At 43.9% G+C, this 20,423-nt stretch overlaps 7 non-coding genes across 7 annotated transcripts; all 7 read right to left on the minus strand.

The window, feature by feature from the left end:
- Window positions 1-1,305: 1,305 nt before the first annotated feature.
- On the minus strand, window positions 1,306-1,387 carry trnas-aga (transfer RNA serine (anticodon AGA)). The gene has a single exon. It is a non-coding gene; the product is annotated as a tRNA-Ser (tRNA).
- A 1,981-nt stretch (window positions 1,388-3,368) lies between these two features.
- trnas-aga (transfer RNA serine (anticodon AGA)) lies at window positions 3,369-3,450 on the minus strand. Its single transcript has one exon. It is a non-coding gene; the product is annotated as a tRNA-Ser (tRNA).
- Window positions 3,451-5,431: 1,981 nt separating this feature from the next.
- trnas-aga (transfer RNA serine (anticodon AGA)) lies at window positions 5,432-5,513 on the minus strand. Its single transcript has one exon. It is a non-coding gene; the product is annotated as a tRNA-Ser (tRNA).
- A 1,981-nt stretch (window positions 5,514-7,494) lies between these two features.
- trnas-aga (transfer RNA serine (anticodon AGA)) lies at window positions 7,495-7,576 on the minus strand. Its single transcript has one exon. It is a non-coding gene; the product is annotated as a tRNA-Ser (tRNA).
- A 6,107-nt stretch (window positions 7,577-13,683) lies between these two features.
- Window positions 13,684-13,765, minus strand: trnas-aga (transfer RNA serine (anticodon AGA)). Its single transcript has one exon. It is a non-coding gene; the product is annotated as a tRNA-Ser (tRNA).
- A 4,046-nt stretch (window positions 13,766-17,811) lies between these two features.
- trnas-aga (transfer RNA serine (anticodon AGA)) lies at window positions 17,812-17,893 on the minus strand. The gene has a single exon. It is a non-coding gene; the product is annotated as a tRNA-Ser (tRNA).
- Window positions 17,894-19,876: 1,983 nt separating this feature from the next.
- On the minus strand, window positions 19,877-19,958 carry trnas-aga (transfer RNA serine (anticodon AGA)). Its single transcript has one exon. It is a non-coding gene; the product is annotated as a tRNA-Ser (tRNA).
- Between the last annotated feature and the right edge of the window lie 465 nt (window positions 19,959-20,423).

The raw sequence follows: 20,423 nt of genomic DNA on the forward strand, positions 1-20,423 counted from the left end.
AGGCCGTCACTGAAAATAAGAATTTGTTCTTAACTGACTTGCGTAGTTAAATAAAGGTAAAATACATTTGGGAGGAGGAGCTCGTGTTAATGGCTGGAAGCGGAATCAGTGGAATGGTATCAAACACATACTTTGATTCCATTCCAGACATTATTATGAGCCGTCCTCCCCTCAGCAGCCTCCACTGATATAACATTATCATAGTATTATAAAGAGAACATTGGTGAAAACTGTTAGTACAGAAATATCTGTACTATCCGACAGGATGCTCTCGATTGTGCAGTTGTAAAAGTTTGTGAGTGTTTTTGGTGACAAGCCAAATTTCTTCAGCCTCCTGAGGTTGAAAAGGCGCTGCTGCGCCTTCTTCAACACGCTGTGTGTCTGTGTGGGTGGACCATTTCAGTTTGTCCGTGATGTGTACGCCGAGGAACTTTCCACCTTCTCCACTACTGTCCCGTCGATATGGATAGGGGGCTTCTCCCTCTGCTGTTTCCTGAAGTCCACGATCATCTCCTTTGTTTTGTTGACATTGAGTGTGAGGTTATTTTCCTGACACCACACTCCGAGGGCCCTCACCTCCTCCCTGTAGGCCGTCTCGTCGCTGTTGGTAATCAAGCCTACCACTGTAGTGTCGTCTGCAAACTTGATGATTGAGTTGGAGGCGTGCATGGCCACGCAGTCATGGGTGAACAGGGAGTACAGGAGAGGGCTGAGAACGCACCCTTGTGGGGCCCCAGTGTTGAGGATCAGCGGGGTGGAGATGTTGTTTCCTACATTCACCACCTACGGGCCGGCCCTTTTGCAATGTAACGTTAGCTAATGCATTGGAGTCAGAAGGACAAAAATGAAAGCAACCTTTCCATTGGAAACAGGCTAAAAACAATCAAACATAGCCTCATATTTATCTCATTATAGCTAGCTAATACATCCGTGTGATATCCAAACAGCTAACTTTAGCTAGCTACTACTACTGGACAGTAGATGCTGTTAGCAACAACAACAAAAAACTGCATTCAACATTGCAAGGCGATGTAGCTAAGGTTATTTACTCACGTTTAGCGCAAGGGAATCGAAATCATCGTCAAGTATGTCCTCAAGAAGGGCATCTATATCTTCGCTGTCCGTTTTTCTGGGTGTATCGTCAGTGGTGCTGACGGTGTGAAGCGAGGAACAGTTTTAGCAAGCTAACGTTACATAGCTAACTACGTGATTTAGCTAACATGCTTGATGAAATAACAATGCATTTTAGGAAGGCTGATACAATGTAAACGCCTGGGCATTACCAATCACAGGAGAAAAATATCACGTTGTCGGCAGGATTCGAACCTGCGCGGGAAGATCCCAATGGATTTCTAGTCCATCGCCTTAACCACTCGGCCACGACAACTGCTGATGCTATTGAAGACAGAAACCGGTAATAGCCAACATAAAATTACAAATATATCAGACACTGACTGATATTATGTTTTAGCAAAACTCAAATTACGTTGGTAACCATTTTTTCCAGGCTGTATCATCACAACCGGCAGTGATTGATAGGCCCAGAGGGCAGCGCACAATTGGCCCTGCGTCATCCGTGTTTGGCAGGTGTAGGCCTTCATTGAAAATACGAATTTGTTCTTAACTGATTTGCCTAGTTAAATAATAAATAAATAAAAATAGCAATAAGGCACCTCGGGGGATTGTGGTATATCGCCAAAGGGGGAGATCAAGCTGATCCTAACTGTTATAGGCCTATTTCTATTTTTCCCCGTTTATCAAAAGTGTTGGAAAACTTGTCAATAATCAATTGACTGGCTTTCTTGATGTCTATAGTATTCTCTCTGGTATGCAATCTGTTTTTTTTTTGTCTCAGCCACTGCCTGTCACCAAGGGAGTACCCCAAGGCTCAACCCTTACTTATTGTTTAAATAGAAAACACAGGAGATTGGTGGCACCTCCTAGTGGTTAAAGCGTTGGACTAGTAACCGGAAGGTTGCAAGTTCAAATCCCTGAACTGACAAGGTACAAATCTTTCGTTCTGCCCCTGAACTGACAGTTAACCCACTGTTCCTAGGCCGTCACTGAAAATAAGAATTTGTTCTTAACTGACTTGCGTAGTTAAATAAAGGTAAAATACATTTGGGAGGAGGAGCTCGTGGTAATGGCTGGAAGCGGCATCAGTGGAATGGTATCAAATGCATCAAACACATAGTTTGATTCCATTCCAGACATTATTATGAGCCGTCCTCCCCTCAGCAGCCTCCACTGATATAACATTATCATAGTATTATAAAGAGAACATTGGTGAAAACTGTTAGTACAGAAATATCTGTACTATCCGACAGGATGCTCTCGATTGTGCAGTTGTAAAAGTTTGTGAGTGTTTTTGGTGACAAGCCAAATTTCTTCAGCCTCCTGAGGTTGAAAAGGCGCTACTGCGCCTTCTTCACCACGCTGTGTGTCTGTGTGGGTGGACCATTTCAGTTTGTCCGTGATGTGTACGCCGAGGAACTTTCCACCTTCTCCACTACTGTCCCGTCGATATGGATAGGGGGCTTCTCCCTCTGCTGTTTCCTGAAGTCCACAATCATCTCCTTTGTTTTGTTGACATTGAGTGTGAGGTTATTTTCCTGACACCACACTCCGAGGGCCCTCACCTCCTCCCTGTAGGCCGTCTCGTCGCTGTTGGTAATCAAGCCTACCACTGTAGTGTCGTCTGCAAACTTGATGATTGAGTTGGAGGCGTGCATGGCCACGCAGTCATGGGTGAACAGGGAGTACAGGAGAGGGCTGAGAACGCACCCTTGTGGGGCCCCAGTGTTGAGGATCAGCGGGGTGGAGATGTTGTTTCCTACATTCACCACCTACGGGCCGGCCCTTTTGCAATGTAACGTTAGCTAATGCATTGGAGTCAGAAGGACAAAAATGAAAGCAACCTTTCCATTGGAAACAGGCTAAAAACAATCAAACATAGCCTCATATTTATCTCATTATAGCTAGCTAATACATCCGTGTGATATCCAAACAGCTAACTTTAGCTAGCTACTACTACTGGACAGTAGATGCTGTTAGCAACAACAACAAAAAACTGCATTCAACATTGCAAGGCGATGTAGCTAAGGTTATTTACTCACGTTTAGCGCAAGGGAATCGAAATCATCGTCAAGTATGTCCTCAAGAAGGGCATCTATATCTTCGCTGTCCGTTTTTCTGGGTGTATCGTCAGTGGTGCTGACGGTTTGAAGCGAGGAACAGTTTTAGCAAGCTAACGTTACATAGCTAACTACGTGATTTAGCTAACATGCTTGATGAAATAACAATGCATTTTAGGAAGGCTGATACAATGTAAACGCCTGGGCATTACCAATCACAGGAGAAAAATATCACGTTGTCGGCAGGATTCGAACCTGCGCGGGAAGATCCCAATGGATTTCTAGTCCATCGCCTTAACCACTCGGCCACGACAACTGCTGATGCTATTGAAGACAGAAACCGGTAATAGCCAACATAAAATTACAAATATATCAGACACTGACTGATATTATGTTTTAGCAAAACTCAAATTACGTTGGTAACCATTTTTTCCAGGCTGTATCATCACAACCGGCAGTGATTGATAGGCCCAGAGGGCAGCGCACAATTGGCCCTGCGTCATCCGTGTTTGGCAGGTGTAGGCCTTCATTGAAAATACGAATTTGTTCTTAACTGATTTGCCTAGTTAAATAATAAATAAATAAAAATAGCAATAAGGCACCTCGGGGGATTGTGGTATATCGCCAAAGGGGGAGATCAAGCTGATCCTAACTGTTATAGGCCTATTTCTATTTTTCCCCGTTTATCAAAAGTGTTGGAAAACTTGTCAATAATCAATTGACTGGCTTTCTTGATGTCTATAGTATTCTCTCTGGTATGCAATCTGTTTTTTTTTTGTCTCAGCCACTGCCTGTCACCAAGGGAGTACCCCAAGGCTCAACCCTTACTTATTGTTTAAATAGAAAACACAGGAGATTGGTGGCACCTCCTAGTGGTTAAAGCGTTGGACTAGTAACCGGAAGGTTGCAAGTTCAAATCCCTGAACTGACAAGGTACAAATCTTTCGTTCTGCCCCTGAACTGACAGTTAACCCACTGTTCCTAGGCCGTCACTGAAAATAAGAATTTGTTCTTAACTGACTTGCGTAGTTAAATAAAGGTAAAATACATTTGGGAGGAGGAGCTCGTGGTAATGGCTGGAAGCGGCATCAGTGGAATGGTATCAAATGCATCAAACACATAGTTTGATTCCATTCCAGACATTATTATGAGCCGTCCTCCCCTCAGCAGCCTCCACTGATATAACATTATCATAGTATTATAAAGAGAACATTGGTGAAAACTGTTAGTACAGAAATATCTGTACTATCCGACAGGATGCTCTCGATTGTGCAGTTGTAAAAGTTTGTGAGTGTTTTTGGTGACAAGCCAAATTTCTTCAGCCTCCTGAGGTTGAAAAGGCGCTGCTGCGCCTTCTTCACCACGCTGTGTGTCTGTGTGGGTGGACCATTTCAGTTTGTCCGTGATGTGTACGCCGAGGAACTTTCCACCTTCTCCACTACTGTCCCGTCGATATGGATAGGGGGCTTCTCCCTCTGCTGTTTCCTGAAGTCCACGATCATCTCCTTTGTTTTGTTGACATTGAGTGTGAGGTTATTTTCCTGACACCACACTCCGAGGGCCCTCACCTCCTCCCTGTAGGCCGTCTCGTCGCTGTTGGTAATCAAGCCTACCACTGTAGTGTCGTCTGCAAACTTGATGATTGAGTTGGAGGCGTGCATGGCCACGCAGTCATGGGTGAACAGGGAGTACAGGAGAGGGCTGAGAACGCACCCTTGTGGGGCCCCAGTGTTGAGGATCAGCGGGGTGGAGATGTTGTTTCCTACATTCACCACCTACGGGCCGGCCCTTTTGCAATGTAACGTTAGCTAATGCATTGGAGTCAGAAGGACAAAAATGAAAGCAACCTTTCCATTGGAAACAGGCTAAAAACAATCAAACATAGCCTCATATTTATCTCATTATAGCTAGCTAATACATCCGTGTGATATCCAAACAGCTAACTTTAGCTAGCTACTACTACTGGACAGTAGATGCTGTTAGCAACAACAACAAAAAACTGCATTCAACATTGCAAGGCGATGTAGCTAAGGTTATTTACTCACGTTTAGCGCAAGGGAATCGAAATCATCGTCAAGTATGTCCTCAAGAAGGGCATCTATATCTTCGCTGTCCGTTTTTCTGGGTGTATCGTCAGTGGTGCTGACGGTGTGAAGCGAGGAACAGTTTTAGCAAGCTAACGTTACATAGCTAACTACGTGATTTAGCTAACATGCTTGATGAAATAACAATGCATTTTAGGAAGGCTGATACAATGTAAACGCCTGGGCATTACCAATCACAGGAGAAAAATATCACGTTGTCGGCAGGATTCGAACCTGCGCGGGAAGATCCCAATGGATTTCTAGTCCATCGCCTTAACCACTCGGCCACGACAACTGCTGATGCTATTGAAGACAGAAACCGGTAATAGCCAACATAAAATTACAAATATATCACACACTGACTGATATTATGTTTTAGCAAAACTCAAATTACGTTGGTAACCATTTTTTCCAGGCTGTATCATCACAACCGGCAGTGATTGATAGGCCCAGAGGGCAGCGCACAATTGGCCCTGCGTCATCCGTGTTTGGCAGGTGTAGGCCTTCATTGAAAATACGAATTTGTTCTTAACTGATTTGCCTAGTTAAATAATAAATAAATAAAAATAGCAATAAGGCACCTCGGGGGATTGTGGTATATCGCCAAAGGGGGAGATCAAGCTGATCCTAACTGTTATAGGCCTATTTCTATTTTTCCCCGTTTATCAAAAGTGTTGGAAAACTTGTCAATAATCAATTGACTGGCTTTCTTGATGTCTATAGTATTCTCTCTGGTATGCAATCTGTTTTTTTTTTGTCTCAGCCACTGCCTGTCACCAAGGGAGTACCCCAAGGCTCAACCCTTACTTATTGTTTAAATAGAAAACACAGGAGATTGGTGGCACCTCCTAGTGGTTAAAGCGTTGGACTAGTAACCGGAAGGTTGCAAGTTCAAATCCCTGAACTGACAAGGTACAAATCTTTCGTTCTGCCCCTGAACTGACAGTTAACCCACTGTTCCTAGGCCGTCACTGAAAATAAGAATTTGTTCTTAACTGACTTGCGTAGTTAAATAAAGGTAAAATACATTTGGGAGGAGGAGCTCGTGGTAATGGCTGGAAGCGGCATCAGTGGAATGGTATCAAATGCATCAAACACATAGTTTGATTCCATTCCAGACATTATTATGAGCCGTCCTCCCCTCAGCAGCCTCCACTGATATAACATTATCATAGTATTATAAAGAGAACATTGGTGAAAACTGTTAGTACAGAAATATCTGTACTATCCGACAGGATGCTCTCGATTGTGCAGTTGTAAAAGTTTGTGAGTGTTTTTGGTGACAAGCCAAATTTCTTCAGCCTCCTGAGGTTGAAAAGGCGCTGCTGCGCCTTCTTCACCACGCTGTGTGTCTGTGTGGGTGGACCATTTCAGTTTGTCCGTGATGTGTACGCCGAGGAACTTTCCACCTTCTCCACTACTGTCCCGTCGATATGGATAGGGGGCTTCTCCCTCTGCTGTTTCCTGAAGTCCACGATCATCTCCTTTGTTTTGTTGACATTGAGTGTGAGGTTATTTTCCTGACACCACACTCCGAGGGCCCTCACCTCCTCCCTGTAGGCCGTCTCGTCGCTGTTGGTAATCAAGCCTACCACTGTAGTGTCGTCTGCAAACTTGATGATTGAGTTGGAGGCGTGCATGGCCACGCAGTCATGGGTGAACAGGGAGTACAGGAGAGGGCTGAGAACGCACCCTTGTGGGGCCCCAGTGTTGAGGATCAGCGGGGTGGAGATGTTGTTTCCTACATTCATCACCTACGGGCCGGCCCTTTTGCAATGTAACGTTAGCTAATGCATTGGAGTCAGAAGGACAAAAATGAAAGCAACCTTTCCATTGGAAACAGGCTAAAAACAATCAAACATAGCCTCATATTTATCTCATTATAGCTAGCTAATACATCCGTGTGATATCCAAACAGCTAACTTTAGCTAGCTACTACTACTGGACAGTAGATGCTGTTAGCAACAACAACAAAAAACTGCATTCAACATTGCAAGGCGATGTAGCTAAGGTTATTTACTCACGTTTAGCGCAAGGGAATCGAAATCATCGTCAAGTATGTCCTCAAGAAGGGCATCTATATCTTCGCTGTCCGTTTTTCTGGGTGTATCGTCAGTGGTGCTGACGGTGTGAAGCGAGGAACAGTTTTAGCAAGCTAACGTTACATAGCTAACTACGTGATTTAGCTAACATGCTTGATGAAATAACAATGCATTTTAGGAAGGCTGATACAATGTAAACGCCTGGGCATTACCAATCACAGGAGAAAAATATCACGTTGTCGGCAGGATTCGAACCTGCGCGGGAAGATCCCAATGGATTTCTAGTCCATCGCCTTAACCACTCGGCCACGACAACTGCTGATGCTATTGAAGACAGAAACCGGTAATAGCCAACATAAAATTACAAATATATCAGACACTGACTGATATTATGTTTTAGCAAAACTCAAATTACGTTGGTAACCATTTTTTCCAGGCTGTATCATCACAACCGGCAGTGATTGATAGGCCCAGAGGGCAGCGCACAATTGGCCCTGCGTCATCCGTGTTTGGCAGGTGTAGGCCTTCATTGAAAATACGAATTTGTTCTTAACTGATTTGCCTAGTTAAATAATAAATAAATAAAAATAGCAATAAGGCACCTCGGGGGATTGTGGTATATCGCCAAAGGGGGAGATCAAGCTGATCCTAACTGTTATAGGCCTATTTCTATTTTTCCCCGTTTATCAAAAGTGTTGGAAAACTTGTCAATAATCAATTGACTGGCTTTCTTGATGTCTATAGTATTCTCTCTGGTATGCAATCTGTTTTTTTTTTGTCTCAGCCACTGCCTGTCACCAAGGGAGTACCCCAAGGCTCAACCCTTACTTATTGTTTAAATAGAAAACACAGGAGATTGGTGGCACCTCCTAGTGGTTAAAGCGTTGGACTAGTAACCGGAAGGTTGCAAGTTCAAATCCCTGAACTGACAAGGTACAAATCTTTCGTTCTGCCCCTGAACTGACAGTTAACCCACTGTTCCTAGGCCGTCACTGAAAATAAGAATTTGTTCTTAACTGACTTGCGTAGTTAAATAAAGGTAAAATACATTTGGGAGGAGGAGCTTGTGGTAATGGCTGGAAGCGGCATCAGTGGAATGGTATCAAATGCATCAAACACATAGTTTGATTCCATTCCAGACATTATTATGAGCCGTCCTCCCCTCAGCAGCCTCCACTGATATAACATTATCATAGTATTATAAAGAGAACATTGGTGAAAACTGTTAGTACAGAAATATCTGTACTATCCGACAGGATGCTCTCGATTGTGCAGTTGTAAAAGTTTGTGAGTGTTTTTGGTGACAAGCCAAATTTCTTCAGCCTCCTGAGGTTGAAAAGGCGCTGCTGCGCCTTCTTCACCACGCTGTGTGTCTGTGTGGGTGGACCATTTCAGTTTGTCCGTGATGTGTACGCCGAGGAACTTTCCACCTTCTCCACTACTGTCCCGTCGATATGGATAGGGGGCTTCTCCCTCTGCTGTTTCCTGAAGTCCACGATCATCTCCTTTGTTTTGTTGACATTGAGTGTGAGGTTATTTTCCTGACACCACACTCCGAGGGCCCTCACCTCCTCCCTGTAGGCCGTCTCGTCGCTGTTGGTAATCAAGCCTACCACTGTAGTGTCGTCTGCAAACTTGATGATTGAGTTGGAGGCGTGCATGGCCACGCAGTCATGGGTGAACAGGGAGTACAGGAGAGGGCTGAGAACGCACCCTTGTGGGGCCCCAGTGTTGAGGATCAGCGGGGTGGAGATGTTGTTTCCTACATTCATCACCTACGGGCCGGCCCTTTTGCAATGTAACGTTAGCTAATGCATTGGAGTCAGAAGGACAAAAATGAAAGCAACCTTTCCATTGGAAACAGGCTAAAAACAATCAAACATAGCCTCATATTTATCTCATTATAGCTAGCTAATACATCCGTGTGATATCCAAACAGCTAACTTTAGCTAGCTACTACTACTGGACAGTAGATGCTGTTAGCAACAACAACAAAAAACTGCATTCAACATTGCAAGGCGATGTAGCTAAGGTTATTTACTCACGTTTAGCGCAAGGGAATCGAAATCATCGTCAAGTATGTCCTCAAGAAGGGCATCTATATCTTCGCTGTCCGTTTTTCTGGGTGTATCGTCAGTGGTGCTGACGGTGTGAAGCGAGGAACAGTTTTAGCAAGCTAACGTTACATAGCTAACTACGTGATTTAGCTAACATGCTTGATGAAATAACAATGCATTTTAGGAAGGCTGATACAATGTAAACGCCTGGGCATTACCAATCACAGGAGAAAAATATCACATTGTCGGCAGGATTCGAACCTGCGCGGGAAGATCCCAATGGATTTCTAGTCCATCGCCTTAACCACTCGGCCACGACAACTGCTGATGCTATTGAAGACAGAAACCGGTAATAGCCAACATAAAATTACAAATATATCAGACACTGACTGATATTATGTTTTAGCAAAACTCAAATTACGTTGGTAACCATTTTTTCCAGGCTGTATCATCACAACCGGCAGTGATTGATAGGCCCAGAGGGCAGCGCACAATTGGCCCTGCGTCATCCGTGTTTGGCAGGTGTAGGCCTTCATTGAAAATACGAATTTGTTCTTAACTGATTTGCCTAGTTAAATAATAAATAAATAAAAATAGCAATAAGGCACCTCGGGGGATTGTGGTATATCGCCAAAGGGGGAGATCAAGCTGATCCTAACTGTTATAGGCCTATTTCTATTTTTCCCCGTTTATCAAAAGTGTTGGAAAACTTGTCAATAATCAATTGACTGGCTTTCTTGATGTCTATAGTATTCTCTCTGGTATGCAATCTGTTTTTTTTTTGTCTCAGCCACTGCCTGTCACCAAGGGAGTACCCCAAGGCTCAACCCTTACTTATTGTTTAAATAGAAAACACAGGAGATTGGTGGCACCTCCTAGTGGTTAAAGCGTTGGACTAGTAACCGGAAGGTTGCAAGTTCAAATCCCTGAACTGACAAGGTACAAATCTTTCGTTCTGCCCCTGAACTGACAGTTAACCCACTGTTCCTAGGCCGTCACTGAAAATAAGAATTTGTTCTTAACTGACTTGTGTAGTTAAATAAAGGTAAAATACATTTGGGAGGAGGAGCTCGTGGTAATGGCTGGAAGCGGCATCAGTGGAATGGTATCAAATGCATCAAACACATAGTTTGATTCCATTCCAGACATTATTATGAGCCGTCCTCCCCTCAGCAGCCTCCACTGATATAACATTATCATAGTATTATAAAGAGAACATTGGTGAAAACTGTTAGTACAGAAATATCTGTACTATCCGACAGGATGCTCTCGATTGTGCAGTTGTAAAAGTTTGTGAGTGTTTTTGGTGACAAGCCAAATTTCTTCAGCCTCCTGAGGTTGAAAAGGCGCTGCTGCGCCTTCTTCACCACGCTGTGTGTCTGTGTGGGTGGACCATTTCAGTTTGTCCGTGATGTGTACGCCGAGGAACTTTCCACCTTCTCCACTACTGTCCCGTCGATATGGATAGGGGGCTTCTCCCTCTGCTGTTTCCTGAAGTCCACGATCAACTCCTTTGTTTTGTTGACATTGAGTGTGAGGTTATTTTCCTGACACCACACTCCGAGGGCCCTCACCTCCTCCCTGTAGGCCGTCTCGTCGCTGTTGGTAATAAAGCCTACCACTGTAGTGTCGTCTGCAAACTGGATGATTGAGTTGGAGGCGTGCATGGCCACGCAGTCATGGGTACAGGGAGTACAGGAGAGGGCTGAGAACGCACCCTTGTGGGGCCCCAGTGTTGAGGATCAGCGGGGTGGAGATGTTGTTTCCTACATTCACCACCTACGGGCCGGCCCTTTTGCAATGTAACGTTAGCTAATGCATTGGAGTCAGAAGGACAAAAATGAAACCAACCTTTCCATTGGAAACAGGCTAAAAACAATCAAACATAGCCTCATATTTATCTCATTATAGCTAGCTAATACATCCGTGTGATATCCAAACAGCTAACTTTAGCTAGCTACTACTACTGGACAGTAGATGCTGTTAGCAACAACAACAAAAAACTGCATTCAACATTGCAAGGCGATGTAGCTAAGGTTATTTACTCACGTTTAGCGCAAGGGAATCGAAATCATCGTCAAGTATGTCCTCAAGAAGGGCATCTATATCTTCGCTGTCCGTTTTTCTGGGTGTATCGTCAGTGGTGCTGACGGTGTGAAGCGAGGAACAGTTTTAGCAAGCTAACGTTACATAGCTAACTACGTGATTTAGCTAACATGCTTGATGAAATAACAATGCATTTTAGGAAGGCTGATACAATGTAAACGCCTGGGCATTACCAATCACAGGAGAAAAATATCACATTGTCGGCAGGATTCGAACCTGCGCGGGAAGATCCCAATGGATTTCTAGTCCATCGCCTTAACCACTCGGCCACGACAACTGCTGATGCTATTGAAGACAGAAACCGGTAATAGCCAACATAAAATTACAAATATATCAGACACTGACTGATATAATGTTTTAGCAAAACTCAAATTACGTTGGTAACCATTTTTTCCAGGCTGTATCATCACAACCGGCAGTGATTGATAGGCCCAGAGGGCAGCGCACAATTGGCCCTGCGTCATCCGTGTTTGGCAGGTGTAGGCCTTCATTGAAAATACGAATTTGTTCTTAACTGATTTGCCTAGTTAAATAATAAATAAATAAAAATAGCAATAAGGCACCTCGGGGGATTGTGGTATATCGCCAAAGGGGGAGATCAAGCTGATCCTAACTGTTATAGGCCTATTTCTATTTTTCCCCGTTTATCAAAAGTGTTGGAAAACTTGTCAATAATCAATTGACTGGCTTTCTTGATGTCTATAGTATTCTCTCTGGTATGCAATCTGTTTTTTTTTTGTCTCAGCCACTGCCTGTCACCAAGGGAGTACCCCAAGGCTCAACCCTTACTTATTGTTTAAATAGAAAACACAGGAGATTGGTGGCACCTCCTAGTGGTTAAAGCGTTGGACTAGTAACCGGAAGGTTGCAAGTTCAAATCCCTGAACTGACAAGGTACAAATCTTTCGTTCTGCCCCTGAACTGACAGTTAACCCACTGTTCCTAGGCCGTCACTGAAAATAAGAATTTGTTCTTAACTGACTTGCGTAGTTAAATAAAGGTAAAATACATTTGGGAGGAGGAGCTCGTGGTAATGGCTGGAAGCGGCATCAGTGGAATGGTATCAAATGCATCAAACACATAGTTTGATTCCATTCCAGACATTATTATGAGCCGTCCTCCCCTCAGCAGCCTCCACTGATATAACATTATCATAGTATTATAAAGAGAACATTGGTGAAAACTGTTAGTACAGAAATATCTGTACTATCCGACAGGATGCTCTCGATTGTGCAGTTGTAAAAGTTTGTGAGTGTTTTTGGTGACAAGCCAAATTTCTTCAGCCTCCTGAGGTTGAAAAGGCGCTGCTGCGCCTTCTTCACCACGCTGTGTGTCTGTGTGGGTGGACCATTTCAGTTTGTCCGTGATGTGTACGCCGAGGAACTTTCCACCTTCTCCACTACTGTCCCGTCGATATGGATAGGGGGCTTCTCCCTCTGCTGTTTCCTGAAGTCCACGATCAACTCCTTTGTTTTGTTGACATTGAGTGTGAGGTTATTTTCCTGACACCACACTCCGAGGGCCCTCACCTCCTTCCTGTAGGCCGTCTCGTCGCTGTTGGTAATAAAGCCTACCACTGTAGTGTCGTCTGCAAACTGGATGATTGAGTTGGAGGCGTGCATGGCCACGCAGTCATGGGTACAGGGAGTACAGGAGAGGGCTGAGAACGCACCCTTGTGGGGCCCCAGTGTTGAGGATCAGCGGGGTGGAGATGTTGTTTCCTACATTCACCACCTACGGGCCGGCCCTTTTGCAATGTAACGTTAGCTAATGCATTGGAGTCAGAAGGACAAAAATGAAACCAACCTTTCCATTGGAAACAGGCTAAAAACAATCAAACATAGCCTCATATTTATCTCATTATAGCTAGCTAATACATCCGTTTGATATCCAAACAGCTAACTTTAGCTAGCTACTACTACTGGACAGTAGATGCTGTTAGCAACAACAACAAAAAACTGCATTCAACATTGCAAGGCGATGTAGCTAAGGTTATTTACTCACGTTTAGCGCAAGGGAATCGAAATCATCGTCAAGTATGTCCTCAAGAAGGGCATCTATCTATATCTTCGCTGTCCGTTTTTCTGGGTGTATCGTCAGTGGTGCTGACGGTGTGAAGCGAGGAACAGTTTTAGCAAGCTAACGTTACATAGCTAACTACGTGATTTAGCTAACATGCTTGATGAAATAACAATGCATTTTAGGAAGGCTGATACAATGTAAACGCCTGGGCATTACCAATCACAGGAGAAAAATATCACGTTGTCGGCAGGATTCGAACCTGCGCGGGAAGATCCCAATGGATTTCTAGTCCATCGCCTTAACCACTCGGCCACGACAACTGCTGATGCTATTGAAGACAGAAACCGGTAATAGCCAACATAAAATTACAAATATATCAGACACTGACTGATATTATGTTTTAGCAAAACTCAAATTACGTTGGTAACCATTTTTTCCAGGCTGTATCATCACAACCGGCAGTGATTGATAGGCCCAGAGGGCAGCGCACAATTGGCCCTGCGTCATCCGTGTTTGGCAGGTGTAGGCCTTCATTGAAAATACGAATTTGTTCTTAACTGATTTGCCTAGTTAAATAATAAATAAATAAAAATAGCAATAAGGCACCTCGGGGGATTGTGGTATATCGCCAAAGGGGGAGATCAAGCTGATCCTAACTGTTATAGGCCTATTTCTATTTTTCCCCGTTTATCAAAAGTGTTGGAAAACTTGTCAATAATCAATTGACTGGCTTTCTTGATGTCTATAGTATTCTCTCTGGTATGCAATCTGTTTTTTTTTTGTCTCAGCCACTGCCTGTCACCAAGGGAGTACCCCAAGGCTCAACCCTTACTTATTGTTTAAACAGAAAACACAGGAGATTGGTGGCACCTCCTAGTGGTTAAAGCGTTGGACTAGTAACCGGAAGGTTGCAAGTTCAAATCCCTGAACTGACAAGGTACAAATCTTTTGTTCTGCCCCTGAACTGACAGTTAACCCACTGTTCCTAGGCCGTCACTGAAAATAAGAATTTGTACTTAACTGACTTGCGTAGTTAAATAAAGGTAAAATACATTTGGGAGGAGGAGCTCGTGTTAATGGCTGGAAGCGGAATCAGTGGAATGGTATCAAATGCATCAAACACATAGTTTGATTCCATTCCAGACATTATTATGAGCCGTCCTCCCCTCAGCAGCCTCCACTGATATAACATTATCATAGTATTATAAAGAGAACATTGGTGAAAACTGTTAGTACAGAAATATCTGTACTATCCGACAGGATGCTCTCGATTGTGCAGTTGTAAAAGTTTGTGAGTGTTTTTGGTGACAAGCCAAATTTCTTCAGCCTCCTGAGGTTGAAAAGGCGCTGCTGCGCCTTCTTCACCACGCTGTGTGTCTGTGTGGGTGGACCATTTCAGTTTGTCCGTGATGTGTACGCCGAGGAACTTTCCACCTTCTCCACTACTGTCCCGTCGATATGGATAGGGGGCTTCTCCCTCTGCTGTTTCCTGAAGTCCACGATCATCTCCTTTGTTTTGTTGACATTGAGTGTGAGGTTATTTTCCTGACACCACACTCCGAGGGCCCTCACCTCCTCCCTGTAGGCCGTCTCGTCGCTGTTGGTAATCAAGCCTACCACTGTAGTGTCGTCTGCAAACTTGATGATTGAGTTGGAGGCGTGCATGGCCACGCAGTCATGGGTGAACAGGGAGTACAGGAGAGGGCTGAGAACGCACCCTTGTGGGGCCCCAGTGTTGAGGATCAGCGGGGTGGAGATGTTGTTTCCTACATTCACCACCTACGGGCCGGCCCTTTTGCAATGTAACGTTAGCTAATGCATTGGAGTCAGAAGGACAAAAATGAAAGCAACCTTTCCATTGGAAACAGGCTAAAAACAATCAAACATAGCCTCATATTTATCTCATTATAGCTAGCTAATACATCCGTGTGATATCCAAACAGCTAACTTTAGCTAGCTACTACTACTGGACAGTAGATGCTGTTAGCAACAACAACAAAAAACTGCATTCAACATTGCAAGGCGATGTAGCTAAGGTTATTTACTCACGTTTAGCGCAAGGGAATCGAAATCATCGTCAAGTATGTCCTCAAGAAGGGCATCTATATCTTCGCTGTCCGTTTTTCTGGGTGTATCGTCAGTGGTGCTGACGGTGTGAAGCGAGGAACAGTTTTAGCAAGCTCACGTTACATAGCTAACTACGTGATTTAGCTAACATGCTTGATGAAATAACAATGCATTTTAGGAAGGCTGATACAATGTAAACGCCTGGGCATTACCAATCACAGGAGAAAAATATCACGTTGACGGCAGGATTCGAACCTGCGCGGGAAGATCCCAATGGATTTCTAGTCCATCGCCTTAACCACTCGGCCACGACAACTGCTGATGCTATTGAAGACAGAAACCGGTAATAGCCAACATAAAATTACAAATATATCAGACACTGACTGATATAATGTTTTAGCAAAACTCAAATTACGTTGGTAACCATTTTTTCCAGGCTGTATCATCACAACCGGCAGTGATTGATAGGCCCAGAGGGCAGCGCACAATTGGCCCTGCGTCATCCGTGTTTGGCAGGTGTAGGCCTTCATTGAAAATACGAATTTGTTCTTAACTGATTTGCCTAGTTAAATAATAAATAAATAAAAATAGCAATAAGGCACCTCGGGGGATTGTGGTATATCGCCAAAGGGGGAGATCAAGCTGATCCTAACTGTTATAGGCCTATTTCTATTTTTCCCCGTTTATCAAAAGTGTTGGAAAACTTGTCAATAATCAATTGACTGGCTTTCTTGATGTCTATAGTATTCTCTCTGGTATGCAATCTGTTTTTTTTTTGTCTCAGCCACTGCCTGTCACCAAGGGAGTACCCCAAGGCTCAACCCTTACTTATTGTTTAAATAGAAAACACAGGAGATTGGTGGCACCTCCTAGTGGTTAAAGCGTTGGACTAGTAACCGGAAGGTTGCAAGTTCAAATCCCTGAACTGACAAGGTACAAATCTTTCGTTCTGCCCCTGAACTGACAGTTAACCCACTGTTCCTAGGCCGTCACTGAAAATAAGAATTTGTTCTTAACTGACTTGCGTAGTTAAATAAAGGTAAAATACATTTGGGAGGAGGAGCTCGTGGTAATGGCTGGAAGCGGCATCAGTGGAATGGTATCAAATGCATCAAACACATAGTTTGATTCCATTCCAGACATTATTATGAGCCGTCCTCCCCTCAGCAGCCTCCACTGATATAACATTATCATAGTATTATAAAGAGAACATTGGTGAAAACTGTTAGTACAGAAATATCTGTACTATCCGACAGGATGCTCTCGATTGTGCAGTTGTAAAAGTTTGTGAGTGTTTTTGGTGACAAGCCAAATTTCTTCAGCCTCCTGAGGTTGAAAAGGCGCTGCTGCGCCTTCTTCACCACGCTGTGTGTCTGTGTGGGTGGACCATTTCAGTTTGTCCGTGATGTGTACGCCGAGGAACTTTCCACCTTCTCCACTACTGTCCCGTCGATATGGATAGGGGGCTTCTCCCTCTGCTGTTTCCTGAAGTCCACGATCAACTCCTTTGTTTTGTTGACATTGAGTGTGAGGTTATTTTCCTGACACCACACTCCGAGGGCCCTCACCTCCTCCCTGTAGGCCGTCTCGTCGCTGTTGGTAATAAAGCCTACCACTGTAGTGTCGTCTGCAAACTGGATGATTGAGTTGGAGGCGTGCATGGCCACGCAGTCATGGGTACAGGGAGTACAGGAGAGGGCTGAGAACGCACCCTTGTGGGGCCCCAGTGTTGAGGATCAGCGGGGTGGAGATGTTGTTTCCTACATTCACCACCTACGGGCCGGCCCTTTTGCAATGTAACGTTAGCTAATGCATTGGAGTCAGAAGGACAAAAATGAAACCAACCTTTCCATTGGAAACAGGCTAAAAACAATCAAACATAGCCTCATATTTATCTCATTATAGCTAGCTAATACATCCGTGTGATATCCAAACAGCTAACTTTAGCTAGCTACTACTACTGGACAGTAGATGCTGTTAGCAACAACAACAAAAAACTGCATTCAACATTGCAAGGCGATGTAGCTAAGGTTATTTACTCACGTTTAGCGCAAGGGAATCGAAATCATCGTCAAGTATGTCCTCAAGAAGGGCATCTATCTATATCTTCGCTGTCCGTTTTTCTGGGTGTATCGTCAGTGGTGCTGACGGTGTGAAGCGAGGAACAGTTTTAGCAAGCTAACGTTACATAGCTAACTACGTGATTTAGCTAACATGCTTGATGAAATAACAATGCATTTTAGGAAGGCTGATACAATGTAAACGCCTGGGCATTACCAATCACAGGAGAAAAATATCACGTTGTCGGCAGGATTCGAACCTGCGCGGGAAGATCCCAATGGATTTCTAGTCCATCGCCTTAACCACTCGGCCACGACAACTGCTGATGCTATTGAAGACAGAAACCGGTAATAGCCAACATAAAATTACAAATATATCAGACACTGACTGATATTATGTTTTAGCAAAACTCAAATTACGTTGGTAACCATTTTTTCCAGGCTGTATCATCACAACCGGCAGTGATTGATAGGCCCAGAGGGCAGCGCACAATTGGCCCTGCGTCATCCGTGTTTGGCAGGTGTAGGCCTTCATTGAAAATACGAATTTGTTCTTAACTGATTTGCCTAGTTAAATAATAAATAAATAAAAATAGCAATAAGGCACCTCGGGGGATTGTGGTATATCGCCAAAGGGGGAGATCAAGCTGATCCTAACTGTTATAGGCCTATTTCTATTTTTCCCCGTTTATCAAAAGTGTTGGAAAACTTGTCAATAATCAATTGACTGGCTTTCTTGATGTCTATAGTATTCTCTCTGGTATGCAATCTGTTTTTTTTTTGTCTCAGCCACTGCCTGTCACCAAGGGAGTACCCCAAGGCTCAACCCTTACTTATTGTTTAAACAGAAAACACAGGAGATTGGTGGCACCTCCTAGTGGTTAAAGCGTTGGACTAGTAACCGGAAGGTTGCAAGTTCAAATCCCTGAACTGACAAGGTACAAATCTTTCGTTCTGCCCCTGAACTGACAGTTAACCCACTGTTCCTAGGCCGTCACTGAAAATAAGAATTTGTACTTAACTGACTTGCGTAGTTAAATAAAGGTAAAATACATTTGGGAGGAGGAGCTCGTGTTAATGGCTGGAAGCGGAATCAGTGGAATGGTATCAAATGCATCAAACACATAGTTTGATTCCATTCCAGACATTATTATGAGCCGTCCTCCCCTCAGCAGCCTCCACTGATATAACATTATCATAGTATTATAAAGAGAACATTGGTGAAAACTGTTAGTACAGAAATATCTGTACTATCCGACAGGATGCTCTCGATTGTGCAGTTGTAAAAGTTTGTGAGTGTTTTTGGTGACAAGCCAAATTTCTTCAGCCTCCTGAGGTTGAAAAGGCGCTGCTGCGCCTTCTTCACCACGCTGTGTGTCTGTGTGGGTGGACCATTTCAGTTTGTCCGTGATGTGTACGCCGAGGAACTTTCCACCTTCTCCACTACTGTCCCGTCGATATGGATAGGGGGCTTCTCCCTCTGCTGTTTCCTGAAGTCCACGATCAACTCCTTTGTTTTGTTGACATTGAGTGTGAGGTTATTTTCCTGACACCACACTCCGAGGGCCCTCACCTCCTCCCTGTAGGCCGTCTCGTCGCTGTTGGTAATAAAGCCTACCACTGTAGTGTCGTCTGCAAACTGGATGATTGAGTTGGAGGCGTGCATGGCCACGCAGTCATGGGTACAGGGAGTACAGGAGAGGGCTGAGAACGCACCCTTGTGGGGCCCCAGTGTTGAGGATCAGCGGGGTGGAGATGTTGTTTCCTACATTCACCACCTACGGGCCGGCCCTTTTGCAATGTAACGTTAGCTAATGCATTGGAGTCAGAAGGACAAAAATGAAACCAACCTTTCCATTGGAAACAGGCTAAAAACAATCAAACATAGCCTCATATTTATCTCATTATAGCTAGCTAATACATCCGTGTGATATCCAAACAGCTAACTTTAGCTAGCTACTACTACTGGACAGTAGATGCTGTTAGCAACAACAACAAAAAACTGCATTCAACATTGCAAGGCGATGTAGCTAAGGTTATTTACTCACGTTTAGCGCAAGGGAATCGAAATCATCGTCAAGTATGTCCTCAAGAAGGGCATCTATCTATATCTTCGCTGTCCGTTTTTCTGGGTGTATCGTCAGTGGTGCTGACGGTGTGAAGCGAGGAACAGTTTTAGCAAGCTAACGTTACATAGCTAACTACGTGATTTAGCTAACATGCTTGATGAAATAACAATGCATTTTAGGAAGGCTGATACAATGTAAACGCCTGGGCATTACCAATCACAGGAGAAAAATATCACGTTGTCGGCAGGATTCGAACCTGCGCGGGAAGATCCCAATGGATTTCTAGTCCATCGCCTTAACCACTCGGCCACGACAACTGCTGATGCTATTGAAGACAGAAACCGGTAATAGCCAACATAAAATTACAAATATATCAGACACTGACTGATATTATGTTTTAGCAAAACTCAAATTACGTTGGTAACCATTTTTTCCAGGCTGTATCATCACAACCGGCAGTGATTGATAGGCCCAGAGGGCAGCGCACAATTGGCCCTGCGTCATCCGTGTTTGGCAGGTGTAGGCCTTCATTGAAAATACGAATTTGTTCTTAACTGATTTGCCTAGTTAAATAATAAATAAATAAAAATAGCAATAAGGCACCTCGGGGGATTGTGGTATATCGCCAAAGGGGGAGATCAAGCTGATCCTAACTGTTATAGGCCTATTTCTATTTTTCCCCGTTTATCAAAAGTGTTGGAAAACTTGTCAATAATCAATTGACTGGCTTTCTTGATGTCTATAGTATTCTCTCTGGTATGCAATCTGTTTTTTTTTTGTCT

The sequence above is a fragment of the Oncorhynchus mykiss genome, chromosome 2 (assembly GCF_057628025.1).
Source record: "Oncorhynchus mykiss isolate SJ-2025 chromosome 2, ASM5762802v1, whole genome shotgun sequence".
Lineage (NCBI taxonomy): Eukaryota > Metazoa > Chordata > Actinopteri > Salmoniformes > Salmonidae > Oncorhynchus > Oncorhynchus mykiss.